The sequence below is a fragment of the Adiantum capillus-veneris genome, chromosome 18 (assembly GCF_014529385.1).
Source record: "Adiantum capillus-veneris isolate H3 chromosome 18, ASM1452938v2, whole genome shotgun sequence".
Taxonomy (NCBI): Eukaryota; Viridiplantae; Streptophyta; class Polypodiopsida; order Polypodiales; family Pteridaceae; genus Adiantum; species Adiantum capillus-veneris.
The window spans coordinates 2,865,920-2,873,564 of record NC_140948.1 but is presented as its reverse complement, the minus strand read 5'-3'; positions in this window follow the sequence as shown (position 1 = coordinate 2,873,564).

Below are 7,645 nucleotides of genomic sequence, written 5' to 3'. Positions count from 1 at the left end.
CAAATTTTGGAATTCTTTCTCAAACTTATAGATTTTTGGCATTTTGGTAAGGATTTTGAAATCCAAATGACTTGAAACTCTAGGGCTAGATTATCCTTGATTTCTGGGATTAGGTGATGTGGTTTATGCTTGGTCAACCTTCAGGGGGTCATGGATCGCGATCCATGTTGGGTAGCATTCTTGGATGAAACTTTGGGCTCTTGTTTCTATAGTCTATCCTAGCACAGTGGTGAAATTATTTTCAAATTTAGACAAGTTTGTCTCTTGTTTCCCCAATTTTCCAAGTTATGGTCTGGTTTGGTTTGACTTTACCATAAGTGTTTTTGGATGGCACTTTAGATCCCTAATTGTGATCAATCTGCCCAACATTTGTCTTGGTTGATGATTTGAAGTTGAAGATGTACCCCAATCCCAACTACCTACTGAGTTGTATCTAACTTGAAGCTTGTTTTTTCACTTTGGGCTCTCTGAAAAGTTGTGTTACCATATACATGTGGTAGTGATGTATGTGAGCACACTTAGGACTGCCATCAAATTTTTTCCCTCACTAGGAGGTTTTTGTCCTTGTGCATTGTATTTACGTTGTTGGACAACAAGCAAACTGGAACACATCTATAGCGATGTCACCCAAGAGCGTTGAAAGAGCACTACAATAACACCAAAATCTTTGGGAAACTCCTTTGAAACACCACAAATCCAACATGAGTAGTCTCCTTGGGAATTTACTAGACGTTGTCCACCCAAGAGACTATGTCACAAAGAAGGAAGAAACCTGTTTAGGCACGGGATTACGGACTTTGCCTACCAATGCTCTTGAAAAAATATTTCCCCCTAATCAAAAACCACGTTAAAACTTCCCCTTCAAAGCATACATCACGCACAAGACGTATGGGTTTCCACAATGCAACCTAATAGTTTTGCCCCAAAGCTGCCGTACACTGTAGGCTACAGAGAACATACCATAACTCCGAAACCCCAATTCCAAAAGACATGATTTCAAGATTCAAAACATATATGCAAAAATTTTCAAAATAAGTTTTGAAATCCTTCAAATCAAACCCACGCAGAACTATGTGCAAAATCAACGTGAATAGGATGCTTTAGACTAGGTGTAGAGAGAGCTATCGAGGGAAAAAAAAAAGAACAGAGAGGGCATGAGGGAGTCCCAACGACCAAAAACCAGAAAATGGCTCACATTTTTTTGAACTTTTTTCATTTGTACATGTATTTAAGAAGAATGGGAACTTGAAGTAACCCGACAGCTGTCACTAGACTAGCGACTTGCAGTGCATGTACATGTGTTTTCCAAATCAAGATAAAAAGGTCATGAAAAATCATCCCACACACTACTTGAACTCTTGACGTGATGTGGATATATACAAATTTACAAAAAATGGGTTGTCAAAAACTGCACAATATAATTGCCCACTTCAAATGCACGTAACTCATGATGTATGGATTCGATTCACAAGCTTATTACATGAGTTTTTACATGATCACTCTCAAGATTGGAAGCCCTATGTACAATATATACATGAGGCTAGTTAGCAAGCTTTTTGGCATGATCTACTGGCTTTATGCTCATCCAAAAATCCTAACAACGTCCATCATTCTAGGGATATCTATATTTGCATTGTACACTAGGTAATACACTCTCTGTTGTGTGCCTTGAGCTTACTTTGTCTTCTCCAAGATGTGTGTTTTTTCTTGCAACCCTATCCAACAATCGGTATCAAAGCACGTTGCGTCTTCCCGAGCTTAGTCACCAGCAACTCCAACACATTTTGTCTCACTTTCTCCAATTTTTGTGAGCTTCGGCGAGCATTCAAATGTTGATAGATATATTGGGATAGCTCATAGAGATTTGTATGCAAATTTTTGATTCGGGCTCATTTCGGCCAGCGTTTCCACTACATGCAGTATTGCACATTCTATTTTGTCATTTTGTGAAGATTTTTTTGTTCAATGTCGTTTTTTGCATAACAAGTCCCTTATAGTCTTCTATGGTTTGTGCTATATAGCACGTGTTGTTCTCGCTTTGTTTATCCTTTTTTTGGGCAATTTTCATATCAGGTGGAGCATTTTCCATGGCTAACAACAACAAAAATGTGTTCAAAATGTTTACTACGGAGGACAGATTGGATGGGGACAATTACCCTATGTGGGCTTACATGATGAAACATGTCCTTATGTAAAAGAGTGTTTTGAACATTGTGCAGGGCATTGGTGTATGTCCTGGTTTTGAGGATGTAGGTGATGTTAAGTATGCACAAGCGCATGCATTGATTGCATTGTCTGTGAAGTGCACTATTACTCCTACATTCATTCAGGGAGATTTTCAAAACAGGCTATGGGGGCTCATGGACAGTTGGGGGAGAAGGAGGTGCCAATTTGAGTTCCCACTGCTTGCCCAAGCTCCTGACCCATTTTTTGGTCCCTTGGACAGTAGCTCCCACCCTTCCCTTGGCCCAAAAGTCACCAAATGAGGCCAAAATTGGACCAATTAAATAGAGCCTTGCAAGAGAGCCTTGTCAGCTTTCGGGGGATTCACTATGGATTTTCGTATGGTATCACGTGAGTGTACAAGAGGGGGGTTTTTAGAGCTCAGACATAAGTGTATACAATAGGGATAGCCCCCCATTATTTCATGCTTGTACCGTATGCATAAGGGAGGGGGGGACCTACCCCGCGCGGGGGGGGGGGGGGGGATATTAAGTACTTATGCCATAGGACACATGCCCTAACAAGCCAATTAAAGAATCTTTCACATGAGGGTGTTGTTCTTGGTATTTCAAAGAGTTAATTTACTCCAGTAGAAAACTAACATAGCTATACCAATGAGAAAATATGGTACCTCCCTGTCCTCTCCCTTAGCTAACATCTTTAAGACTTGTTCAACAAGCTTCTAGATTTGTTGGGGTCAATGCTACCATAAACTTGAATAATCTTCTTCTATGTAGCCACTAGGCATCAATATCTTGGACATTCAGACCCTCATGAGCCTCTTCAACATCATCATCATCAATACCACCATCTGCATAGCCTTTGCCTCCACATCTGTACCCTCATTTATTTATTGTTGTCTTCTTGCCCATCATCCAAGTCACTCCTCTCTTATTCTTCTTTGTATGAAAACTCAATACCCACGATACCAGCTTTACAACTATCATTGTAATCAACTCCTATTTGATACACACACTCGTTCGTGCTTTCTGTGACAAAGGCTCAAAAAGCTCAGCACACCTTTTCCAGGTGCCGCCCAAGCTCCGCTAGGTCAGCTGCGTCCATTGCCTTGGTGTGATATGATCTTACATTACAAAATGATAGAGCTTTATCTTAGGCCCGTGCCACACACGAGCGATCGGAGTGCAATATTGGGCAATGTGTGTGTCAATCACAAATCAAAAAAATTAAGAATGTGGAACAAAATGATTTTGACAGTAAACGACTATAGGTCCAGACATTCCTCTTAGCGCATCAGTGTTCGGGAAAAATGATTTCAAAAATGCCGGTTGAGGGCAAGTGAAAAAGGAGAATTTCCATCCCAAAATAGAGAAAAATAGTGTAAAAATTTGAAAAACTAAACTTATTTTTTAAATTTACTCTTGACAAATTCAAGAAAAGAAAATTTGTATGTTTGGGAAAATGGTTTTTCCCGCACACTACAGCCCATGACCAATCTATAATTTGAACACACATCCGAGTGGACGTGCGGACATGTGTGATACAAACCTTGGCCACAACCTGTATGTCTTCTTTTCTTTGTTTGGGAGGCAAAAAAAATCGCTCTTAGGTCTTTTGGCAGATGTCGACACACAGAAAATGGTTTTTCCCGCACACTACATCCCATGACCAATCTATCATTTGAACACACATCCGGGCGGACGTGTGGACGTGTGTGATACGAGCCTTGGCCACAACCTGTATGTCTTCTTTTCTCTGTTTGGGCGGTAAGCAAAATCGCTCTTAGGTCTTTTGGCAGATGTCGATGCACATAACAGCTAGGCAGGATGTGCAGGCAGTAGCTGGGCATTAGAGACAGTCAAGAGGGGGATTAACATGCAGGTCTGCAAGGGAGATGGAGGACGAGAGGAGGGAAGGAGGGGGCGGTGGGGAGGTTGGTGTGCAAGTAGTCGAAGAGGAGGGTACTGAAGCACGCGGGGGAGGGGGACTGGCCTAGGAAACCTTGGCAGAGGTGCGACATGATCGGGCATGTATCGAATGCGAGCGAGAGCTCCTTTTGCTTGTATCACGTGCCACAGATAGCCTCGCTTCACTCCCAACTCTTTCGGGCCTTACCTCCAATCGTCGCAAGGGGAACAAATGAAGGAGAGAGAGAGAGAGAGAGAGAGAGAGAGAGAGAGAGAGAGAGAGAGAGAGAGAGAGAGAGAGAGAGAGAGAGAGAGAGAGAGAGAGAGAGAGAGAGAGAGAGAGAGAGAGAGAGAGAGAGTTCTAATATCGTCCTTGGAGGTCAAATATGACCTATGGGACCAAATGAACATGTCACGTGGTGTGAGTGGAGGTCATAAGTGACTCTTGATGCTCAAAAATGGCTGAAATGAGCGTCACAATAGAGAGTCCACATCGTGGTTGGGAGAGGAAGGTATGTAGGGAGAGCTCATGGCTGAATATATGGGGAAAAGAGGTCCTAATGTGGTCAAAAGCTGAGCACTCAAGTAGTGTGTAGTACTCACTCTCTTGCACTTGACGAGGGCATAAGGTGCAAAGTCGATGAGACTCCTCGCCAGTGCCCCAATGTCTTGTCTCACAGCGTAGAGAATGGGAGCTAAGACGAATGGAGGCAATGGTGTGGATCGCACTCAATGGGCTGGGCTCAAGGATGTAGGGATGGGTTCGGTTACCACGTTCGGAGAAGAAGAGAGATTTGTAGTTTGGGGCAATGTGTTTGGTGTAATGGGTGAAGCGAGAACCTTCGGATTTCTCCCAAGCTGTGATACATTGGTGTTGTAAGAAGGCCTCATTAACTTGGGAGTCGATCGACGCATCCTTGACCAAGTGACATGCATCCCATCTTCCAAACCATTTCTTGATGTCAAGTATCCACCCCGAACTTAGTATTTTGCTCTTGCATGTCTTTTGGACCTTTTGACTTGCTTCATATGCGATTCTAGGAAGTCGATACAAAGGGCTACGTTGTGTCTTACGCATGTACTCCACAACCCTTTGCATGCCCAAGATCTCAATGGGAAGTGATCCGGACTCAAGAAGTAAGAGCATGTAGGGTGTTTGTGTCTTGACCTGGAGAAAGTTGGTGAGGAAACGCTTTTGGACATTCTCAAAATCTTTCCAAGTAGACTTCCCGATGCTACCACCCCACACCTCCACTCCATAAAGAAGCACTAGTGTCACCAATGTGTCAAAGAGGTACTTTTTGAGAGCCCAACACTTGATCTCTCCAGCATTGCACATGTTCTCAAATGCATAATAAGCCCTCCCAAGCGACGCATTGCGCAATCCTTCCATCTATGATTGGATGGAACCTTAAGGCCAAGGTACTTGAAGCTATTTACCACTTCAATTTTCTCATTGTTGTATACAATGCATGGATTTTGATCATTGAGGGTCTTTACAAGCATAACCTTGGTTTTGGATCCATTCACAATCAGCCTACTATGTAGGCAAAAGCGTTCCAAGACACTCATAAGCTTTTGTGCATGTTCTAAGGTATGTGCCAAGAGCACTACATCATCGGCATAAAGCAAAAGCATGATCACCGCATTTCCAATCTTAACCTCTTCTATGCCTTCTTGTTGCATAAAATCAAGAACCATGCATTCCAATTCATCAATGAGTAGCCCAAAGAGGGTTGGGGAAAGTGGGCATCCTTGTTTGACACCAATGGTGCTTGCAAAAAATTCTGAAATTCCATCTCCCATACGTAGTCGACATATCACTTTTTGGTAGATGCGAAAGACTGCATGCATAAATTCTCTCGGAACTTGAAGGCTTTGCATACGTCTCCAAAGATTTCCTCGTGGTACCATGTCAAAAGCTTTCTTGAAATCCACAAAGGAACAATACAACTTTTTTCCTTTCAATCGAGACGCTTCCATAAGAACTCGAAGAGTGACAAGGTGATCAATAGTGCTATCATGGTTTCGAAAACCTGCTTGGCCTAGCACACGTTTATCGTTCTTTTCAGCCCATTCACTTACCTTCATCTCCATGATACATCCAAGTAACTTTTCCATCAAAGAACCAACCATTATAGTGCGATAGTTATTCACATTGTTTACATCTCCTCCTTTGTGCAAAGGTTTGATCCAATTTTCACTCCAATCGTGAGGCATGCCATGCTAAAGTGCAAGGTTAAACATATCGCATATCCAATATCGTGTTTTCTTGCTTGTCCATTTAATCATTTCAGCCTTGACACCTTGAAGATCCCCTGCCTTGCGGGTAGCAAGTTTCTCAAGCACGCAACATACATCTTCAATGGTAAAGAAGGGAGGCATAAACGGAAGGGAGCTACAACACTCCATCTTATCAACATTGGGTTGCTCATAGAGATTCTTGCAATGCGTATACATATCCTCGAGAGTCAAGTCACCAATGTTTTCAACACGCTTGCCTTTTAGATTTTGCCAAAACTTGCCACATGCATGTGCTTTCTCTTGTGCTAAAAGAAGTTGTTTTTTGACTTCCCACCTTCTCCTCTTTTTTTTTGAAGAAGTGCTTTGTATGTGTGTAAACATTTCAAGTAACCTTGTCTTTGCTTGCATCCAACCTTAGCAAGTGTTTTCAGGATTGACTACATTCCATGTCAAACCATTTCTTCTTGGTGCTACCCTTCTTAGATCTTTTGCAAGACATATGTTTCACCGAAAAGCATTCCTTCGCATAAGAGAAAATTACTTCTTTGAAAACTTTCCACTTGCATTCTAATGTTGGGCTCTCTTGATGCTCTGTCATGCTTAGCATTTGGTCCACCATATCAGCATATACAAGTGCTCGTTTGAAGTCTAGACGTAGGTACAAATGATTCACATCATGATTGGAAGCTACATGCTCGGGTCTTTTACCACACTTGAGGTCAATACATAGCACCCTATGATCCGATTCCGGGTTCCATTCACCAAGTGTAAAGCTTTGTTTGCATTCTAGAGTGGCTTCCGAAAACAACATATAGTCGATCACGCTATCACCATTGTGCTTTCTACATGTAAAGTCATTGGTGCCTTGCCATAAAGATACACCATTTGAAATGAGCATTCCGGTACTATTGCACATATGTAGAAGTGACTTTCCATAGTGATCCAATTCTTTTGCATCATTAGAACTTCGATTATACATGTATGAGTCATCCATTCTTTTTGATACATGCGGCATGTCAACTTGTTGTGTGTCGTGTTGTAGCGTATTTGTGCGAGCATTCATGTCTCCAAAGACAATGACTTCACCTTGGTCCTTGTAATGAGCAATGTATTCCTCTAGTTCAAAAAAGGGCTGATCTCTATCCATATCCAAGCGAGCATAAAAGTTGGAGTCATAGTGAGGAATGTAGCAACCAACCACAAACATGACTTGACCATTTGGTGGGCTGATTTTCAACCATAAGTAGTGTTTATACTTATCTTCTTTGACAATGGAAACATCTTTCAAACCCTTTTTGATCATACATGCT